The 23794-nt window shown below is 42.7% G+C and overlaps 2 long non-coding RNA genes across 5 annotated transcripts; one reads left to right on the top strand and one right to left on the bottom strand.

The window, feature by feature from the left end:
- Positions 1–9619: 9619 nt before the first annotated feature.
- LOC134464430 (uncharacterized) lies at positions 9620–15396 on the bottom strand. The gene is made up of 4 exons (XR_010037895.1): positions 15229–15396; positions 14148–14318; positions 11137–11239; positions 9620–10425 (listed from the first exon to the last, which is right to left on the bottom strand). It is a non-coding gene; the product is annotated as an uncharacterized LOC134464430 (long non-coding RNA).
- Positions 15397–16526: 1130 nt separating this feature from the next.
- LOC134464429 (uncharacterized) lies at positions 16527–21807 on the top strand. Of its 4 annotated transcripts, XR_010037893.1 has the most exons (6): positions 16527–16618; positions 17322–17381; positions 18629–18713; positions 19002–19127; positions 19794–19879; positions 20573–21807. It is a non-coding gene; the product is annotated as an uncharacterized LOC134464429 (long non-coding RNA). The 4 variants fall into 4 exon arrangements; XR_010037894.1 differs by lacking the exon at positions 18629–18713 and having other exon boundaries at positions 19005–19127; XR_010037892.1 differs by lacking the exon at positions 18629–18713 and having other exon boundaries at positions 16528–16618.
- Positions 21808–23794: the final 1987 nt, after the last annotated feature.

The raw sequence follows: 23794 nt of genomic DNA, 5'->3' as shown, positions 1-23794 counted from the left end.
AAATCAAATAAAGGATACTGTACTTTGCATTCATCCATAACACTGCAATTGTTGCTTTAATACCAGCAGTCAGAGTTATTGTGAACTACATTAATCAGTAAAAAATAATCAGCCATCATAGTGGATGCTGCTCTATGGAAATATTTACATGTAGATGCTGATTTGCATGAGTGGATAACGACTCTCATTGGTGACATTTATGTCCTCGTGTGTTCTTATAAGAAGCTCTATAGTGACTGTGTTTGTCATCACTGAGGAGAAATCATCACACAACATGACTCCCATCTTCATGGTCTTCTGGATATTTATATCCTCCTTTACAGGTAAAACATTATCATTTCATATTCAGCTAGAAAGGAGGAATGTTTCTGCGTGATAGAAGTTGATGATGTTTTTGTCTTCTCTACAGAGTCATATGGACAGGTCACTGTGACTCAGACTCCTGCAGTGAAAGCTGTTCAACAGGGAGGATCAGTCACTCTGAGCTGTAGAACCAGCAGTGATGTTAATGATGCAGGGAAGTCAAGTCCAGATTTATCCTGGTACCAACAGAAACCTGGAGCAGCTCCTAAACTCCTCATCTATTATGTAAAAAAACTCCAGTCTGGGACTCCATCCAGATTCAGTGGCAGTGGAGATTACAGTGACTTCACTCTGACCATCAGTGATGTCCAGGCTGAGGATGCAGGAGTTTACTACTGTCAGAGTCACCACTATATCAACAGTAAAAGGGTGTTCACACAGTGATAAAGCGCCGTACAAAAACCTCCCTCAGACAGGCTCCACATGACTGCACTGCTGCTGCTGGAGCTCACTGCAGGTGCTGAGAGTTGTGTGTGTGTGTGTGTGTGTGTGTGTGTGTGTGTGTGTGTGTGTGTGTGTGTGTGTGTGTGTGTGTGTGTGTGTGTGTGTGTGTGTGTGTGTGTGTGTGTGAGAGAGAGAAAGACTCTGTGTGTGCATGAATATGTGTATTTGTGAGCAAAATAGAATACATATCTTCCAAGGGAATTTAAATAATAGTTCATATACATTAAAAGCACAATACCCAGTCTGTAATTTTGGCTGTATTATTGACTGCAACATTAATGTAGACATTAAAAGGGGGATGCAACTGATTGAGCAGTCAAACATCCACTCTTCTTCACAATATAGATAATCTCCAAAGACTGCGCAAGCAAAACACACTTTGAACCATTAAACATAGGCCTAACTCTGCCATCCACCACTGGTCCTCTTGCATCCACAGTTACTCCTGTTGGATGTGGTTCATCCTTCTTGGTGGTATGCAGACATTACCTTGGATACCGTGGCTCTTGATACATAACAAAGACTTGCTGTCAGTCAAAAATGCAACAGTTACACGCACACCAAGAATTTCTCCTTTTTGACCTCTGATATGTCACCCATAATAATGTGTGCATTGCAAAAAAAATAGCAAAACTGTACTCTTTCCCTGCTAAAAGAATCTTCACACTTCACCTTACTGGTGTAATGTGGAATTGATGAAGATTGGACAACAGACTGGTCGTCTTGAGCCATGAAACTTCCCACTCTAAAATGACAAGTGTTTCCATTATTTTGCCCAACCCCTTTACCTAGGGGTTAAAAAAGACTTGAAATGATTACTATTGCAATTTGTCCCAGGTCAAACGTTAGATTAACTGGCCTAGGTGTAGTAGGTGTAGGTGTAGGTATAGGTGCTGTGGTGTGTGTGTGTGTGTGTGTGTGTGTGTGTAGTGTGTAGTGTGTAGGCCTAGTGTGTGTGTGTGCAGGGCTGGACTGGGATCTGAAAAGGGCCCGGGCACTTTTTGACGCCTGAGGGCCCGACACCAATGCCTATCGGTATTTATGACATCGTATATAATATAGCCTACATTAAAAAGCTCACACGAAAAAATGCTTTATCACTACTCACAATAACCTCTTAGGGAGATAGTCGCAGTGTACCCTCATGTTCCCTTCATCCTGCATGTGAAGTTCTGAGTATGTTTGAGGGTAGGAGATAGAGAGGTGGACAACTAACTCTATTTTCCTGATTATTTTCCTGGCCAGTGAATCTCAACATATATAAAATTATTCATACCATTTCCCTTAAGCAAAAACTGAAAACAGGTCCCACAGATACAAACACCTTGTTAAGCAAAGCAATATTTCACTCTCTCACACACACACACACACACACACACACACACACACACACACACACACACACACACACACACACACACACACACACAAACTGCAGAATGGACACCATATACAATAATAATAAAATGTAAATGTTTCAGCTTCAAATTGTTCCAGTCCACAGATAGGCCCACTGTAAGTGAGCTTACTAAATGGCACCCCCCCCCCCCTTCCCAACGCCAAAACGTTTCTAGTTGTTGTCTAACTGTATGCAACTTGACACTGATCAAAAGAGCCCAAGATTGTCATTATGTCAGTGGGGGTTTTCTTCCTTACACTCCCAAAACCAAGTGACCACTTGCTTAGGCTTCCAACAGAGGTTGATGACGTTACGTACAATAGCCTACGCCTTGGAGCGTCCAAACAGCGTCGCCCATGAAGATAGCTATTGAAACATGCATAATGATTAAATGCTTTCCAGAACAAAACGTGTTTGCATGGATACAAAAGCCTATCCGTGAACACCACAGGAAAATTTAACTCACGAAGGCCCTATAAAATATCAGACACACTCCAACAACAAAGTTAAGCTACCATGTTTCATAGCTATTACAATAAAGGGAGCGTGTATCAAGCGATTCACAAACAGCACGGAAAGACGCTTTCTTAGCCATCTATGCAAAGAGGCAGCTCAGGATAACTGTCTTGATAATGACGTGACATGCCATTACAGAAAGACAAGATAGCAAAAATACATTTAGTTTGAAACCATAGTTGCAAAACGTTGGGTTACGGATGTAACCTTGGTTCTGTGAAGGAAAGAAAGGCTGCCAGACGGCTAGCCCAAGGGGCTGGAATATAATCCGCGCATGCGCGAGTTCTGAGGTACACTTATATCAAAACTTCATCACGTGAGTATGCCGCGCTACTGTACACAGTATATAAGTCCCAGCGCGGCATACTTCGTCCTCATAAAAATCCTGAACGCGAAGTCCAGAGCGACGACGAAGTCTGGCAGCCTTTCTTTCCTTCACAGAACCAAGGTTACATCCGTAACCCAACGTTCTGTTTCACTCAAGAAAGGCTGCCAGACGGCTAGCCCAAGGGGCTGGAATATGTATGCCCAAACGTCGCGGCGGACAACCATACGACAATTGAATAAAGACACTGGACAATGCAAGAGTCAAAGACCCTTATTGAATGTCCACATGCCAACAGGGCTAGAGTGACTGGTTAACAGAACTCAAGTTAAACACAGTCGAATATGTGACCATCTGTCACAAGCTTAGAACCGAATTCCCAAAGGATGTGGGAGATAACATGTTGAGGTTATAGAACCTTGTGAAGATCGACGGTGAAGCCCAGCAGGCCACCGGGCAACCTCTTGTAAAAGGACTCCCTTCAGGAGCGACCATGAGGTGGCTCAGAGTTAGGAGGGCGGTAGGAGTCCAACACAATCGCCTGGTTGAGATTCTGTGTTGAAAGAATCTTCGGCATAAAGGCTGTATTAGGGCGTAGGACCACACCGGTGCCTTCTGGCTGAACATGGAAGCAGTCAGGATGAGTGGACAGCGCATGTAGCTCTCCAATACGCTTCGCTGAGGTGATGGCGAGAAGAAAAATCGCCTTCTGAGACAGCCATTTTAGGTTGATACTCCCAACGGGCTCGAATGGGGGCTTCGCCAGAGCACTGAGGACAATGTGGAACTGCCATGGCGGCACAGATTGAAGCCTCCTTGGGCGCAGTCTTTGAGCTCCTCTCATGAATTGGATAGACAGAGGATTAGCTCCGAGCGTTTTGCCATCTACTCGCTTATGGCAGGCGGATATTGCAGAGAGAAAAACCTTTAGCTTTGAAGGGGACTTGCCTTCACCAAGTTTCTTTTGCAAGAATTCCAGGACTGAAGCTAGAGGGCAGGACCGGGGGCACTCATGCCACTGTTCGCACCATGCTTTGAAGGCTGCCCATCTTTAAGAGTACACAGCTCTTGTCGATGGGGCCCTAGCACACTGCAAGGTTCTTGTAACTGAGAATAACAACCCCCGAGCGAGGAGGGTGTCCCTTCTAACGGCCAGACCCACAAATTTAGGGCGGCTGGTGTCAGGTGCCACAACTCTCCCCTTGCGCAATGGGAGTTGCCATGGGGTACTCGAGAGGAGGATCTGAATCTCTGCAAACCATGGCACATGGGGGCGAAATGGAGCCAATAAGACAACTCTCAGGTTCTCCTTCCTGGTCTTCTCCAGGAATCATGGAGAGAGGGGGGAAGATCGTCCACCCCCAGTGGTGCGTCGTCTTGGTTTAAGGAAAACCAGAGTGGACAGTGGGTCGACTCCCTTGAGGCGAAAAGATTGCTGTGTGCCTTCCCAAAATGAACCCAGATCAGATGCATTGTTTCCGGGTGCAATCGCCATTCACTTGGGTGTGGCTTACCCCTTGACAGCAGGTATGCTGCTGTGTTCAGAGTGCCCGGCAGTTGCACTGCTCTGATCGAGTGGAGTCGAGTGCCTGCTTAGAGGAGGAGTTCCCGGGCCATGTTGCGTAACGCCTGGGACCTCAGGCCTCCCTGGCGGTCACATATGCTATGGCCGACATGTTGTCTGTTCGAATTAAGACACTCTTGTTCTGGAGTACTGGCAAAAAGTGCCGGAGGGCAAGATATATCAGTCTCAACTCGAGAATATTTATGTGGACAGTTTTCCAACACTCCTCTGGCTCCTACATCATTCAAGACTGCCCTCCAGCCTGACAGCGATGCGTCTGTGGTCAGAACTTTGCGCTGGTAGATTCTGCCTAGTCGTACACCTCTGCACAAATTCTGGGGTATGGCCCACTATTGGAGGGCTCATAGGCACACAGGTGGCAGAGGGACAGATTTTCCCCTGTCCAGTACTGGGTGTACTTGGGCAGGTACCACTTTGCACTGGACCCATATCTAGAAGGCCAAGGCGTACCACCTAGGATGCAGCAGCCATGAGGCCCAGCAGCCTCTGACACTGGTGAGCATGCACATTCCTCCGTCCCATGAACTGTGACCGGCATTGTTTCAGGGCAATAACCTCCTGATCCGAGAGACATGCCACCATCGTCAGAGTCCAGTTTCACTCCAAGGAAGGTGATTTGTTGTGAGGGAGGCAGTTGGCTCTTGTCTGAATTGAGAGACAGGCCCAACATTTGTAAGTATTCCATTACCATTGCTGTGTCCTGCCCTGCCTGCTGACTCTACTGGGAACATTTTAACCAGTCGTAATTGAGATAGATAATTGACTCTGACGCCCCTCTGACACAGCGGGCTCAAGGCTGTGTCCATGTATTTTGTGAATGGGATAGGCCGAAGGGAAGGACGTTGAACTCGAAAGTTCTGTCCTCTAACGCAATCGGAGAAACTGGCGATGAGCAGGGTGGACTACAATGTGGAAATAGGCACCTCTGAAGCCTATACTCGTGAACCAATCCCCGCACTGAATCGATTGACAGATTTGGGTCAGTGACAGCATTTGAAATGCAACGGGCGTAAATACTGGTTTAGTGGCCTTAGGTCCAGTATTGCACGGAATCCACCATCTAGTTTCGGAACTAGGAAGTAGCTCAAATAAAAGCCACTCCGCCGTTCGTTGCGACTTAACTCCCTTATTGCTCCTTTCCTTAACAGAGTATTTATCTCCTCTGTAAGGCCAGCTGCCGCTCTGGGTCTGGCTGATGAGAAACAAGAACACCCTTGAACATGGGTGGGCGGCGCCTGAACTGTAGCCGGTAACCAAACCTTACCGTTGAAACAACCCAAGAACTGGGAGAACACATTTCCCACACCTCCAATTGAGTGTGGGAGAAAACGTGCGGCAGGGCCACCTTCCCCACAAGAGCTGTAGGAGGGAGGACGAGAGCAGCAATAGTCATCCATCGCAAAATAGTTGCCAAAAACCAACGTTATCTGCTCCGTGGATGTTGGCAAACTGTGCCCACTGTCGCATAGGGGTAGCCGCCTCTGGTTGCTCCCACACAGTCGTCATTTCCCTGACAAAGTCCGGGGGAAGAGGTCTGAGCTCAAATCAGAATGATGGGGAGATATTAAGCCATCTATGTATCCAGCATCAAGGTTATCGGATGCTTGCACTCATAGCAGCTCCACACTATTATCAGCACCTTGTGGGGACAGCTGCTGTGGTGACACCCTTGCAGGCTGCACTGAAGGGGCCATCTGGCGCTCTGTGCCTGATGGCGCAGCCTGGTGCTCGGGCCCTAATGGGGCTGCCAGGTGCCCAGGCCCTAGTGGCGCTGTATGGCGCTCAGCCAGCTGGTGCATCAACCACTGTTGACCGGATGCCAAGGACAAATTCCCCTTCACCAGAGACGCCATTTTATTGCTAGAACATCATAGGTCTCAGACAGTTGCTGAGGAGAGGGTTGAGTAGCTGGTATCGAACCTGAGTCTGTGGACGCCTGGGAGGATGGTGTATTATCTCATGTAGCCCTATTCACCTTACTCAGTAGAGTATGTGATGAGAAGGGGAGACCGCTCTCCCTGCCCTTAAAGCTAGTGCATGATCAGGGCTCAGACATGTCACACACAGTGTATGTCCATCTTTCACTGGCATTCTACTGTTGCAATTAAAACAGTTCTGGAATCCAGGCATCATTTTTTTTTTTTTTTAACCTATATTAAAATATATAAATGTTATTATTAATATTATTATTACTTCATCATTAAGTATCATTATTATTTCAGTCACACCTTGACTTTAGGCATGAACCTGATAGCACTGTTACTGCCTGGTACCAGATATGGTTCCAGCAGAGGTGCAAGAGATGGTGGGCACTAAGTGTCTCACACTCCAGTAGCAGCACTAATCACCCTAGGCAACAATAGTCACCAGCTCTCGGACAGCTAACTGCCAGTAGGCACCTCGTTACCAGTATCAATTCGTACCTTATCAGATCGCGTGAGGGATTAAAGAGGACGAAGTATGCCGCGCTGGGACTTATATACTGTGTACAGTAGCGCGGCATACTCACGTGATGAAGTTTTGATATAAGTGTACCTCAGAACTCGCGCATGCGCGGATTATATTCCAGCCCCTTGGGCTAGCCGTCCGGCAGCATAGAAATAATACAATAGAATGGCCCATGAATGGAGCGGTCAATAGGAACGCTTGCGTCAAACAGGCCGCCATCTTGGAACATGGGAAGCGCCGCGGAGCGCTGCTTTGAAATGAATGAACGTCTATCGGAACCAAGCCAACATGCGGGATTAAATCCGCATAAATTGACATATTTGACCACCGGAGTTTTTTGTTTTTGTTTAATCCTGGTTTGTTACAAAATGTTAGTCATTTACTTACCCTGAAAAATTAATAGTTAAACCATTTTTTGTCAACATAGCCTACATTTACGCTCAACTAATTAGGCCTACCTTTTCCCCATTCATACCAGCTGTACGAGACTTCCTGATGAACAGGGCATAGCCTACCTCGAAAACGTTTACATGGGGGAAAATTAAACATACACATTTCACAAGCAAATAACTAGGCCTACATTATACTTGGACAAAATATTTACAATGAATCATTAGTTTCTTCATTCCCGTCTGTAAAAGGCGTCAGCTAAGAAGAGCAATGTAATGTAATCTAATGTATGAGTATAGCCTACCGTTGTCTACAGGCTATTGGTTACGTTATGGACACTATCTAAATTAGGCTACATTACACTTGAATGTGCCATCATTGTGTAGGGCCTACACGAATGCAATATTTGCACAAGTCACAACAGTGAAGGCTGGTTTATTGTTTGGTGCCTTATAATATTTGAGGGCTGCACTAACCAAGCTACAACAGCACCGTTGTCTTATTTCTGGACATCTCCAATAAGACCAGCAATAAGCCCTATGGGCCCAGTTTCAACAATGTGATCACAGGTTAAATCCATAATTTCCTGAAACCCTTTGATCCTATTCAGCATGTTTACAAATCTACACACATGAAATAAATATTACATAGGCCTACACAGGGTTGGTGAGGTTACTTTTGAAATGTAATAAGCTACAGTATGTCACGAAAGTGAGTACACTTCTCACAGTTTTGCTGATTTTTGAGTATATCTTTTCATAGGAAAGCATTACAGAAATTTCACTTTGACACAATGATTAGTGACCTTTTAACAACATATTTAACCGCTTAAATTTCTTGTTCACTCAGAAAAAAACTGTGTGCGTTTCAACCTTTCTTTGCATTGAACTTTTACATTTTGAGTCTGCATCTGGCTTAAATAGATTGGTGTGAGATTTGAATGCAATCCTATGGAGAATATCAGGATCTGCTTCAGTAGTCACAGTGCATGATGACATGCATGTTTCTTTTAGGTGTATTTCAGATTGCCAATGTTGACAGCATTCATGCATCCCCAAACCATGTCAGTCCCACTACCATGCTTGACTATGGTAAGGATACACTTTTTTTGTAAAACTCACTTGTTTACCACCACACATGCTTGACACCATCTAAAGTATATTTGTTTATCTTGGTCTCTTCAGATCACACGACATGGTTCCAGTGATCCATATCCTTGGTCTGTTCATCTCTCTTGAGACCAAGATAAACATGGCAATCTGAAATACACCTAAAAGAAACATGCATGTCATCATGCACTGTGACTACTGAAGCAGATCCTGATATTCTCCATAGGATTGCATTCAAATCTCACACCAATCTATTTAAGCCAGATGCAGACTCAAAATGTAAAAGTTCAATGCAAAGAAAGGTTGAAACGCACACTGATTACCTCCCTTTTCATCCCTTTTCATTTCGTTTCAATTCGAGACGATTCGAGCCAACACAGCCCCTTCTCTACCGGATTTTAATCTGGGGTGTACTCACTTTTGTGAGTACATGTTCAAACATTATTGGCTGTATTTAGTTTTTTTCTGAGTGAACAAGAAATTTAAGCGGTTAAATATGTTGTTAAAAGGTCACTAATCATTGTGTCAAAGTGAAATTTCTGTAATGCTTTCCTATGAAAAGATATACTCAAAAATCTGCAAAACTGTGAGGGGTGTATTCACTTTCGTGATATACTGTACATATGTTATCAGTAATGTAATCCCATTACCATAATATTTAAGCAATGCAACAGATTGCTTTGACTACTTTATTCCCAAATATTTACAATGGTTTCAGTGAATCGTTAAAAAACAAAAAAAATAGGAAACTTAAAGTTTAACTCCAGCCAATTTCAACATGCTCCCACTAAATAATAATAAAAAAACCCATCTTGATTTATTCCCCAAAACATCCAAAAGGTTATGCAAAATCAGACAACTAGCAAACAGCGATAAACAAAATCTGCCCCCATTAGAATAGCTCAGATCCCGGAAAGGGCTGAGCCGAAAAATGCAGCATCACCAGATAAGTCGAGGGTAGTGTGAGCAATACAACTGCATGTTGAAATTGGCTGGAGTTATCCTTTAAGCAGAGTTTGGCAATGAAAGTACACAGCAAGTCCTGACCACACTTCAATTTATTGAAAAAAGACAACTATATACACAATCAACATCAGAACCCCGCCACAACCATCCATTAACCAATGTACTTCAGACATTTCGATGGTAGGGTCACAGGGATGTTGATGTGACGTGCTTTAAAATCAGTTGACGTTGTTGTGGAGGTGTGCCCTCCCTGTTGATATTGGTCAAACCTCCTGCTGTTAGAGTGGTCATTTTAGGATGGTGGGCCAGGTGTGTTAGAGCACGTATGCCCCCTCATCCCTGGTTTTTGTTCACAGGGATGAGGGGGCATACATGCAGTCACACACCTAGACCACCATCCAAAAAGGATAACTCAGTAGGAAGTGTGACCAACCTGTCAATATTGACAGGGAGGGCACACCTCCATAACAACATCAGCTCATTTCAAAGCACATGACACATCAACATCCCTGTGACCCTACCGTCGAAACATATCTGGTAAAATCCAGAACAGCCTCTGAAGACCTCATTTACCCACCCTTCCTCAGGGGAAGATATCTACCTGATCAGGAAATTAGCTAGAAATATGCTCAAGGCTTACGGTCCTATCATCAGTCCCTTTGGAACAGTTAAATGGCAACACATTGTTGATCTGAATAATGTTCAGGATCCTGAGGGTCTTCATGCAGCAAAAACAAGGTGATCAGAAGGCATGTTGACTTCGATGGCCAGAAGATGAAGGTGTCTGTGGCAGCTCAAACATTGCGTTGATCTGTGGCACTGGCGCTCACTGTGCTGAAGGGCGCAGGATATCAGCAGTTCACAGCCTGTTCTCCAACTGCTGAGCATTTAAAAAACATTCACATTTTAAAAAACATGCCAAACAGTGACATCAACACAGCAAAACTGAGGGCCTCACTTGTTTGTTTCTACAAGCTTATTTGTCAGTCTGTTTTCAAGTAAAACACCCTTGATCTGATAATGGGCCACTTGGTCAAGCTGGTTATCTAGGTGAAACAGTGGTACAAAAAGTAAAAGCAAAGAAACCCTGCCACAGATTCCCTCCAACATAGGTTTGACCTCTCCAAGTAACTGGCTGTGACTCAATATCAGATCAAGAAAATGTCTGTAAAATACTTGTATTGGTAAGAGTTTACAACTAGGTTTTAGGCCTCAAAATTCTAGTTCTACAATTCTAGTGAGTTTTTGGAGGACTGGCGTTCATTTAAGAGTGACATGACTAACTGAGCATTTTTACTTGAAAATAGACAAAAATACGCTTATTGAAATGTGCTGGGCCATCAGTTGTGCCGTGTTGACGTCAGGTGGATAGACAGCTGACATTGCTGTTGGACAACAGCTAGAATTATATTTTTTGGTAAGCACATCTACATGTGTTCATGCACAGTTTTGATGCCCTCCATGTAAATACAAAATGAAAATCCACGAAACATACCGAGAATGCATAAATGAAAAGGTTCGCTTCATTAATACAATTGAAGATTCCAATATAAAACACTAAAAACATCAGAAATCAAATAAGAAAAGTTACCAAGTGTCTGTAGCCCGTCAACTCAATGCTGACTGGAGGGTCACAAACGCAGACAGTCACCCCATGCCCTCCATGAAGAGTGGAACACAGGACTGGAACTACCCTAATAAAAGTTAAAAACAAAACATTAGGAGCCAATATGCATATTATTTACTCAGTTAAAACACAGTACAGTAATCCTTAATTATATGCATGACAGGGGGATCAAGTGATGGTGGCAAATGGCTGCAGCAAGAGAGTGGTAAGAACTTCACAAGTCATGCTTTAAAACTTCCTAGTCAGTCATGCGACTCAGAACAAGTCAAATGATTCAGGGCCCTCATTTATCAAGCGCATCAAACGTGCCTAAATCTACGCACACCCCAGACCATGAGTGCGTTGCAATATGCGACCTTGCCTCCTCCACTTGCGCTTGCCTCCTCGTCCCGCCTCCTGGCCCCTCCTCTGTGGAGAAAACGATAAAGTTTCCCAGCTGTCAGCCTAGCCACAACAACTTTTGAGGGACTGTTTTTCATTCACCATCCCAATTGCAAATGAGAAAAAGACTCTACAATTGAGCTTTTGCAAGATATTGAAATATAATGCTGTTGTCAGTGATGTCATCATGACATATTACTTCCTGGTACGAGGAGAGAAGCAAGTGGAGGAGGCAAGGTCGCATATTGCAACGCACGCCATGCGTGCACCATCCTCCTGTTGAAAGCACCTCCACGGAAATGTCTCCACCTGTGCACTTGCTGCCAGCACTTCATGTGACGCGTGTGTTCATGTGCGAGAGAGAGAGAAACCCAGACAGTGTTGCCAGATATATGATGATTATTGTATTTGTACCATAATTGTCAATTTTGTCCTCACTGATCAAAAAAGCATGATGTACAATCATTTCAGAGTTGTAATTCAGTTCATTTTGATGCCTTGAAACAACAATCTGGGTCTTGTACGATAATCTCCTCCCAAATAGTCCCCAAAAAGGATAATTTAGAGGTTTTGGTAGATAATTCAGCATTTTCCAGCTGGCAACACTGAACCCAGATCCCCACATAGGCAAACACAGTATGACACCATCAAGGTTATCTACTTATAAATGCATACATGATGTTCCTTAGTAGAGCCTGAAAGAACAATTCATGATTAATTATGAGATATCATCACTGGCGCCGACTATGGGGGGGCACGGACCTTTTTGCCCCCCCAATCCTAAAGTTGGGGGGTCAAAAACCCCCCAATAATGACACGTTAAACATAGCTGATTTCACTGATGATTTAAACCCACTAGGCCTATTAGAATGTGAAGAAGTCTGTAGCCTATCCCCTTTCTCACTGTCTCATATATATATATATTTTTTTTAAAAAAACCTCACGGTGAATTCATGAACAAAATTGTGTTTGAACTGTCGGTACGAGCGAGCACGCACAGGGAATAGCCCAGAGTCATGAATAGGAATATTGTTATCAATGGCTCTGGAATAGCCTACATCTGCAGCGTCGGTCATGGCCAATCGGCGGGAGCGTTCATAGCCTACTTGAGTGGCAGAACGCCATCCTCTTTGGGCAGAGAAAGGAGTGGGAATGTTGACCAACATGTTTATTATTTATGAAGACTATAGCGTACATGGACAATGTTGTGTTATGTGTTTGCTTGATTATTGTATTCGCACTGGCGATTTTGTTTGCGATGGTCCAGGAAGTTTAAGGAACTACAAGGTAAAGTGATGGACTGAATAAGTGAAACATTATAATGATCCTCAGAAATGTGTGTATTTAAGCCAGTCCTTAATGAGAGCAAAGGTGATTAGTAGGCTATGGCTTCGCGTTAAACTGCGGTGCAAGCATTGTTCTGGGCTTCGCTGCTGAAGTGTAACAGAGCGAGATTAATTCATTCGAGGTTGGATTCCCGTTGCTGAGAGTTGTCAAATTTGTTTGGTTTGTCGGCCACATGAACATTTATTTTCTGGTGTCCATAAAAAGGCCTAACTATTTTGAATTTAACTCCATCTCAATAACGACTGCTTTGAATGACACGTAGTCTAATCTAAAATATTATGATCAGACATGACCCGTCCCTGTTCAGTTTTCATTGCAATGGGCCTATTCCAATTTTGACAAGTTATTGACAAGTTGAACCCCAGATTACACGCTATGTCTGATTTACTGCGTAGACCCTAATAATTCCACCTGTTTGGTCAAATACAGATGTCCAGTGATAATACAATAGTCCCGCACACATCCACATCTGCGATTCTGATTGTGTGATTGCGCACCGTTTATATAATTTCTGGCGGAAATGGTGGAGACTACGGTTGCAAGATTGAGACAGGTTTGATTCGCAGTTCGCACTAAACATAATCTAATTCTCAAAAATAATCCTTGCATGTTTGTTGGCTATGCACAACATACTAGCCTATCTGAAGTGGCCCATGCGCTTTCTCGTTTGTTAATCAAGGCCAACATTCTGCCAACGTGGAAAATGTGCCGCGCTCCTGCTCTTCGCAATCTGGTGTGTCACGGGAAGGCTGAGTTCAAGGTAGCCTAGACCACTGGAGCGCGTTGGCCGATTTCAAAGTAGGAAAGTTCCCCGGAGCATCTGAGGAAGATTATTCTCTGCTTTTATTTAGAGCCGTGTCAAACTAACGTTTCGAATTTACCACTTCTTCATCGGAGACGAAGAAGTGGCATCCTCGGCACTGCTCAAAATAAAAGCAGAGAATAATCTTCCTCGGATGCTCCAGAGAACTTTCCTACTTTGAAATCTGCCAACGTGCTTGCACTGTATATCTAGTCCTAAACGTCTTTATGGTAACCAAGTAGCCTATTAACTGTCTTAATGTAGGCTATAGGCTATTCAGTAAATAAGGGACCTTCCTAAATGCCGTGCAAATGCGCCACTGAAACACAGAGGTAACGTTGACGTCACGCAATAACCACCCCCCCCCAAAAAAAAAAATCTGCCCCCCCAATGTTGACATGAAGACGGCGCCTATGGATATCATGCAACTAATTGTTTGACTAACCTTGGACAAGTGTTTGGGGAAGTTGAAGTTGAAATTGATGGCTCTCTGAGCCGAACAGTTTGCTCAGGAGGTAAGTGGCAGCATCAGATCAGCATTGTTTTGGCACAAACCTCTCTCTCTCTCTCTTCAAAGCCAGAGCCCATGCCCGCCTCGCTCCTTCTTTTGGGCCATCTGCACAGAACAAGTTGTAGTAGCAATAACCTTATCAACTTTATCCTTCCAGTGCAAAGCAGAATAGCAACATTTGGTGCGAGATGTGTACATGATCCTTATGTTTGTGTAACCACGTTAATTACGTGGCGCTTTCTTGAAAACAAAACTTACCAACAGGGTATAGGCACAAGACATGTTTAATTAATTGTACAACTGAGGTTTAGGGAACGCTGTTATTGACATGTTGCAACAAGCACTGTAACAAGCACGCCTGACAAACTTAAAAGTTATCCTTGCCGTGTTTTAGTCACTTGTATTCTTCCTTGAATGGCTTTTAACAATGAACAAACATGTGGACATCATAGTACATAAAAACAATATTTGATATTCAAGTGTACATCAACTGAGGCACGTACGGAATGTCCGTTGCAACAAACACTGTTGCAACTAGTTAGCTAACTTTAAATGTAGAGATCTATCTGAGATTTTCGCAAGTTCGTCAAACATGGCGCCATAAATATTAATTCACGACTTAAACAAATATCCCAGAATCACCCAAATCATCGTTGACTTTCCTCAGGAAGCGCTTTTGACTAATACCTACAGGTAGTATTAGAACTATAATATGATTCGTACAGGCCAACGTTAGCGTTGCTTGCCTCACAACGTTATTTTCGCCGAACAAAGCGTCAAATATATTGATTCAGGAACAAAAGAAAAGAAAAGAGTCTTAACTATCGCCTTTATTGGGCATGTCAAGTGCCATCATGTCCTACAGTTAAATCGTCCTTGATTTACCTCAGTGGACCAACTGTGAAATGATATTAGCTCTAGGCTAACAACATTGCTCAAGGCAAACACATCATGCCGTTGTTTGTCACAGAAACTTAATATCGATAACATTCAAAATCACAAGATAACACCTTACCTCATGTTACACCTTCTTTGGCTGTTTTTCGTCCTCTCGTTGCTGCAAGCATAGCGGCACAAATATCCTTCAACTTTACAAAGTGATCACCGACTGGCGTGGCCATAATGTTAAATGAACAGATAACTGATTAGAACCCTGTTCCAAGATGGCGGCGGTACAGACGCATGCCCAGAAGCTGATGGGCCATTCTATTGTATTAGTTCTATGGTCTGGCAGCCTTTCTTGAGTGAAACAGAACACACGACAAGCAATAGACTAAAACACGATATGTGTTGGATTTGAGAAAGTGAAAGTGGGGCTGCGCCGTAGCCTAATTAACACGTAATACAAGACGCAGTAGCACAGGTGCATAGCCGTGGGAAGTAGGGGTGCAGGGAGTGCGGCCGCACCCCCTGCTGTGGGAACTAGCGGTGCAATGGGTTACAAGCACAATAACTTTTCTGACCATTTTCAGCCCCCATAGGGTAGCCAGACGTCCGTCATTCGGACACTGATTAAAATGCATTAAAATGCATTAAAATGCAGGAAATTGCATCGAAGACACACATTTTCTTGGGGGAGGACCCCAAAAGCCCCCGTGCAAAAAATGCCTGCACCCCCTGCACCCCTGCACCCCCTGTCACAGACGAGTTCCCACGGCTCTGCACAGGTGGTTGTGACAGACAGCTGACACGTAAAGAGAGATGCAAGATAATGCTCGCGCAACAATACAAAAAAAGTTTAAGAAAATAAATCAATACATATTTGTGACTGATTTGAGCGAGTGGGGAGGGACGACATCTTTAGTTTCAGGCTACATGGGGAAAACGCCGAGGCGGTGTAGCTTATCTGCCTGGCCAGCCAGTGTAGTAATGAGCCTGATCTCGAAGGATTGCGTCTCATTTATCACGCAAACCAAACTCAAAATTGCGTCAATATAAGGACGCATTCTCTTTTATGTCACACATGCGCAGTGGCCACTCTGCTGTCTGGAGCCCCCCTGACATCTTTGTAGCCTAATTTACTGAAAAATAAGCCGTTATTCATGTTGCTCCACATAACCGCGTATTGCAACTTCATAATTAAATCCCCACAACAAAATACTGAGCTTATGGGCTATTTTAGTCACGTTTTAGTTCATAGACAAAAGTCTGTTTTGCTAGGATATTAAAATAACAGAAACTGTTTTATCCTATACGAGAGCATTTGTAGTATTTGTCCAGAAGACTTTTGTGGCTGAAAACCATTCAACCAGTAAGGTTTTTGAAATATTCATTGTAAATAACCCTGATGTACCCCGACTGTTTATGATGATGTCATTTCATCGCGACCTCCATGCATTGGATTGTGGATTTGATTGTACTGCCTGCAGTCTGATGTGGTTTGGCTGAGCTTTATTCATCAATTGGTAAGTTAATCTGATAAATTAGATATTTATGATCTACCCTATTTGAATGCTTGACACAGCGGCACATCGGGATGATCATGCAATTTGTTTATCACACAATTCCCACTTCATTTGTTAAGCTAACTTGGTTTTACGAGCTAGCTGCTTCTACACCCGTATTGTATAGCTCGCGTGATTTGTGATGTTAACAGTTTGTTTAGTCCATAATTTATTATGGTGATTGTTGTTTATATGCGTGCCATCTCAGCCACATCCACCTCTGGTTTGCATGTAACATCAAAATTAGCTGCAAGTTCAGTGTGGTGCAACTAAGTTAGCCTAGCTTTACCAAAGGTGTTGTATGATTGTTCTCCCTTTCCAAGGTCTCTGGCTTTTCCAAATTCGACATTAGCTCATTTTGCATCACTAACTAATCAGTATTAATGTGTATTTTGTGTGCAAAGTGCCATTGAAAATATCTGAAAAAGGAGATCTGAACAGAAATAAGATGAGCTATTAAGTCACACCAACCTAATTGTCTCTTCTAAGCACAATCTTCTCGTTGATTTAATGCATGTTATATTTTCCATCCTCTCCACAGAATATGACAACATTGTCTTCATATGGCTGTTTGTATGCATTATCTAACTGAAGTTGTGTGTGGTTTTTCTGTTGCACATTTAAGAAACTTACTATTTCTTTTGGTCTAAATCTTACTTTACAGTTTTACGTCTCCAGTTTTCCCTGAGGTCCAAAATATTCAGTGGAGTGAAACTGTTGATGGGTAAGTAGTAGTTTCATTTAATTCATATGCTGTGTTTTTTAACTGAAGTACAACACAAATCTCAATCCCTCTTTATCAGATCTCATTCTATCTGGTGACATTAGGATATAATTATCAATATTATAAATGCAGTTTTTAGGCATGTCCTTTGTATGTTCACAAAACCTATGAACGAAAGAGAGGGAAGACTAGGAGGGGCCTAGCAAAACCAAAGAGGCACATTAATACTGTAAAAATGACAATGACAGCATAGACGAGCATCATCATATTGGCTGAGAGGACACTATGATACCTCTTCCTTAAGGGCGGGTTATGCTTCCTACTTGTGCCACAGAGTGAGCTTGTCGCAGCCATGATGCAGTTAATTTTGGTTTATGTCCTGTTTTGAAGCACGGTCTGCGCGATGTCATTCCGCGCTGAAACTGCGTTCAATACAAAGAGTAAACTAGACGTGTCGGTTGTTTTTTAGCATCACAGACTCGACGAGAATGAAAATGAAACATTAAATCTTTATATCACGTGCATGTTTGATCGCACTGGCAGCCACAGTGGTAGTTTGGAACAAAGAAGTGGCTCATTTGTCGAGGACGAAGCGGAATGTTTCCTCGACCTCGGAACCACTGTTCAACTGTCCAAATAACTTCAGCGTCGTAACTTGCAAGCGCATGTGTTGTCTTTGGTTCGTGTAAATAAATCAAACAACAAAGCACGGGCAACTTATTTAATGAAGAGCTCACAGTCCGTAGACCGACGAAGGTTAGAACAAGGAAGTAGCGCTTGTTCTCGACTCGAGGACAGAGCAGGCTGGTCGAGAGGACCAATCAGAGACCTATTTTCGCCCTTTCACGCCGTCGCTCCCTGCGTCGAGACACAATTTCGGGGAGGTGCCCCAGAGTACCTGCGTGATGGGGGGGTCTTCACTCCGTTAACTGCGCGGCTCACTGCATCATGATGCAGTGACGCTGATCTCGAGGCATAAACCACCCTTTACGATGGTGAATAGTAGATGAGCTGGATAAAAGAGGAGTTAGAGTTTATGCAAATAGTCTTCCCTTAAAAATATCTACCCCCTGCAACCTTGTATGGAAATGGTCTCATCTTGAAAATCACTTGTATTGATATCATTAATACAATTGCTGAGGGGGTTAGTAGACTTAAGTCAGTGATGTGTATTTCCATTGCATTGGTTAATGTGCAGTCTGTTCAAAGTAAGATTTAATATCTATTGGTTGTGTTTCTGTCAGAAGTACAGTGCATTACCAGGCGAATACACCGGTGGCGACAAGATCAAGCGACAGAGAATCGCTGGACTGTGCAGCAAGAGTGATAGAAGTATGTCCGTTAAAAGCAGAATGCAAGCAGTCCAACATTCCAATTGGCTGTGGCGACTGTTGCAATACCACATCATAGCTAATTTGAATAATAAGTAAAACTACAAACTGTCGCTCAAGTCGCGCGAATTGCCTCTAGTGGCCCGAATCACTTGTTGCGCGACTCAATGCAAAGTCAATTACTTCCGTCGCTGGAATCGCTGATGTAGTGCTTGGTCTATTTGTGACGGATATGTTGTGGTAGGCTATTCACCTTCTATTCTTGCTATGGTTCATTCTTCTGTTTCAGCAGCAAAATGTAACAAGCTTGTCCTGGAGGACTGCTCTGATGGGGAATGCTGTGGAGGAGAGACAGGCAGACTGTGGTCCATCGTGTGTGCTCCCAGTGCGTTAATACACGGACAGTCCTTTTTAAGTAAGATTTCATATCTCCTGGACCAATAATGAAAATTTGTATTGATCAAACAAAAAAATGAAGGAGGAATAATATCCATTTATATAATCATTCAATGTGTCATTATGCATGTTTTTGTAATTTCACAGTGACACTTGTACATGTAGTTAAACACATTTCATATACAGACAAAAAATGTGCTAGGCTCCAGTGCTTGAGATTGTGACTGACGTAGACTTTGCAGCTGCACATTTAGTCCACCAGATGGCAGGTTTAAGCTTACAAATCAAATAGTTACAATTAACAAAAGGCTTGACCTCAATGGGTGGCTGAACTGGTAGAAACACTTGTAGATGTTATGTTTAGTCATGGGAACTTGTGCCCAAGTCATGGAAAAGTCATGGACATTTGTTGGTTAAAATGTCTTTGAACTCTGATTGGTTGCGTTTCTGTGAAAAGTGGCACATTTAAAAAGATGCATTTCTGCATGTTGCTGTCTTTCTTTAGCCTCCTAGTTTCATAATCAAAAAGCAAGTTCACAGTAAGTAGTTTGGTATTTTGGGCAGGTCTTTGATGTGCAGATTTAATGTAGTGGTGCGCTGCTTTCTTCATCTACACCTTTCTTCATCCACACCTACTGGTGCTATCACAATAACTGATGTACACTTCTATCTGTGTTGTTTTCAGGTGCAACCAGAGGAATAATGTGATTGAGAGGAAGAGTGGCCCCATACATTGCTTGACCTGGAGCCTACCAAAGTCTAAGGTCTCAGGTAGGCAGCAATTGTGGGAATGTTGTTGGAATGTATTGTGTGTTGGCGTTACAGGGCATTCCACTCATTTCTTTGTGGTTAGACGATTCAATGTCATGAATGTCAGCCAAATCACTGGGGTAACATACTGTATGCTTTTAAACTAACCTTCTGTCTAAATTGGAAAAAACACTACTAACATGATGTTTGCCCAAGTATTGACACTACATCTTATGTGACATTTTTATGGTCGCCCTTTTACATGAAACTTAGTATGTTTCATAAGGGGCCAGTGCACAGTATGTTAGCATTTGACCACCACTGTTTGAGGTGCTGAGGAAATATCTTCAACTCCTCAACATGATGCAATTTCAAATGCCTGAATCTGGACTCATGTACCCTCCACAAGCCGTACACAAGTTTTGATGAGCCTGATTGAAATTAAGAGATGAAACTAAGGTGTTCACTCTTAAATTAGAGCTGATACTAATAGTATTACTGATAGTAGATACTAATAGTATTACTATCTCTCACAGTTTGTAATCATAATTTTAGCATTCCTGTTTAATGATGGAATGCTCTTGCTGAGGACTGCTGATTCTGCTGTGTTGTGTTTTGTAGTTGGTGTTAATGTTGGTTTTTTTTTTTATATGGCCATATGCACCGTCATATATTTACTCATGCCCATGCATGTATATTTATTTTGTTTTGCAGGTGTCTCCAGAAGAACACATCCCAATGAAGACCCCAGTCATAGTCATCAACTTGACAGCTCAGCCTGTTACTTGAACTGTGTTCTTAGAGCCAAGTGTAACTGAGGTGTTTCCACACAGTCTGTCCCCCTTGGATCTTGAACTTGCCACCACCTAGTCAACGCATCGGTTCGGGTATGGGAGGCACAGCACGATACCGCTGAGCTAAATGACCAGTCCCATAGCTCAGCGCTGCTGGTACTGTATGAGGCTTCGGGAGGGAGGTTTACTATCCTTCCACGCCACACTCTGCTAGTTGGCCTCCGTTACACAAGCTCGAATAATCCAAGCAGTCAATCCAACTTCTTCAGCACTGCCTTTGAACACTATGAAGAACCACTCAGAACCACTGGTCCTAGAACTAAATGACCACATTATACTGTTAAAGGTCCACTGTGTAGGATGGTGATCAGAGCAGGTATTGCACCTGTGCTGCTCATTGCAACTGTGCTACCTATTGTCCATTTTGACATTTGAATTTTCAAGAATTTTACCAAGTATTTACTAGTATGTACCAATATTTACTAGTATGACCAAAATACAGTACATTATGCAACTAAATTCAAGATGGTGGACAATGGACTCCTTTCATCTTTTCATGAAAAGTGTAATTTTCCCAGTCATAATGAATACTCAGAATTTGATGGTGGTAAGTATTCTGAAAAAGGTTACATTTGTGAATGGCCTGAATGAATTCTGGAAAGAAACTGCTTAAAAATATTACACAGCGTACCTTTTAACATTTCATCTGTAGTAACAGAATGTAGCGTTTCTCAGCTGCGACTCAAACCTAGACCCTCTTTCGTGGTGGTTGTTGTAATGACACACTAAAAGCGATAATATCTACATGAAGCTGCTCAGAAAGTGTCACTGGATATATACCTTGATAAAAGCAACAGAATCTTCAAAGAAGAACAGATACAAAATGGGATGCATGCATCATGACATTCCAACTGGTTGCAGTGATATTCATGGAAATGTCTAATGCCTTTTCACCATTAACTTAAACTTCTTTTATGTTCTGTTCTTGTCTCTTTGTTATGATTGAATTAGGAGTTTTAATTTACACAAAAGCTGACACATGTCCCACCTTTCTGTTAAGACTTGGTCCTAAGTGTTCTGATTTGTTTGCTGTTTTATACCTTGTGAATATTGATGATTTTTTAATGATTTTTTAATAAACTGTTTTGATCATTACATTGCACGTCTTAGTTATTTACAGGATTTTGGTCACAGTCCCTGGAGATGTGTGGGTTTAGGTGCGTTGCACAAGGGCACTTCAGCTGAGGATGTCGGGCGAGGTAAAGCTGGGATTCAAACATGCAACCCTCTGATCTTAAACTCATTTCCTCAAGCATTAGACCACGACTGATCACCTTGTTTTACTGGTGATTTCATGTTTAATGCAATAAATAAAACATCTTAGCATTGATGATGCCCTTAGTAATTACTGTCATTGTCTTTTAAAGTATGATCACCGCGATTTTGGTCATGGTTATAAGGCCAAGTTAGGCTAACACTGACTTGAGGAGTCTTCAGTGCAGCATATTGATAAAGTCCAGACACTGAGTTAGTTGATTCAATACAGTATGGACAATGAGTCTTTTTGGGCTGCATTATGAAAGAGAGCTGGCCCAAAACCTGGTTTAGTATGTGTTGGTGTTGAATACTCAATAGAAATGCAGGAGCAAAGTGAAATGATATCATGCAGTCTTGTACATTCCTTATGATGTTTAAAGACTACATTCACCATTTCTAGCTACCTTCTAGGCCCATAAAATGTGGTAAGCTATGACATGCTGATGTGTGCTTACAACAACTGTAATCCAATCATGGCATGTAGTTCATGGAATTACATATTACTTGGGTCTCGGATTAAAACTATGCATGTGACATAAAATAATGTTACCTAAAACATTTCTGAAATCTAATTGCACTCTGTTGCATCCCTTTTATGATAAGAAAAATACAGCCACATGAAATTACACCATGCAGTCTTTTGTACACCCAGGGGCGCAACTACAGTATATGCGACGAATGCGTTGCAGGGGGGCGCCAGAGAGAGAGGGGCACCAAAGGGAGGGCATTGGAGGGCGCCAAATAATGGGGTTTTTTGGTGTGTGGGGGGGGGGGGGGGGGGGGGGGTTTGGGGGCACCTAATAGTTCTTGCATACCCCCCCCAGAAATGAGTAGTTGTGCCCCTGTGTACATCAGTGATACACATATTTCAAGACTACAAGACCACTAGGATTCTATCACCATTTCCAGATACTTTATAGGCTGGTAGAATGTTGATTATATGCTGCCAGGACATTCTGACATGTCCATACAACAACTCACCCAGGCATGGCCCGTATTCTAAAGAATTGTATTATTTGAACCCAAGATTTAAGCCATGCATGTAACATACAATAATTTCCTGAATTATGCTGTGTAATCTAATTGGAATTTACACACTCACTGGTTCTGTAGCACCACCTTATACACCACATTTTATCCTTAATCCAACAGGGGTTTCATCATTTTCAGTTTGTTTCATCATTTTCAATTTGTGTAATCCCTAACAGTAACATAATGTTCCACGTGCTCATATTTGTTTTCAATAACTGCCCTATAACTCTATTACAGGCTATTCATTATGGAATTCGTGATAATTAGGGTTAGGGTTACCATTTCTAATTTCCTTTTATTGCAGGATGACAAAATTTGGTATGCAACATCAATGTGTAACGAAAAACATGGGATTGGAGTCTGATTGTGGATTACTCATTGTTAAACTCAATAGCGCCCCCTAGGAATTCTTTTTTTTGACATTTTTGGCACCATCTGCTGGCAACATGCAACAATCTGGAAATCTAAAATTTGGCATAGAACATCTTTGTGTCTCCCAGAATAAGTAAGTTAAGTCAAATTACAGATTTCCTAGCCACAGACTCTGTAGCGCCCCCTACAATTTCATGCACTTTCTCTCTTTTTGACAACTTTGGCCCCACCCCCTTGGAATTCAAAAGTACATACAGACTTCATATTGGATATGTCACTTATATAGGTCACACTGAACATGTGAGTGAAGTCAAAATGCAGCCAACACATTTGCAGACTCAATAGCGCCCCCTAGAAATTCTATTTTTTGTCAGTTTTTCCTCATTTTTGACCCAGTCTACAGCCAACACATAAAAAGGTA

Source organism: Engraulis encrasicolus, chromosome 15 (genome assembly GCF_034702125.1).
Source record: "Engraulis encrasicolus isolate BLACKSEA-1 chromosome 15, IST_EnEncr_1.0, whole genome shotgun sequence".
In the NCBI taxonomy this organism is placed as follows: Eukaryota; Metazoa; Chordata; class Actinopteri; order Clupeiformes; family Engraulidae; genus Engraulis; species Engraulis encrasicolus.
This window is presented reverse-complemented; position numbering and strand designations above follow the sequence as displayed.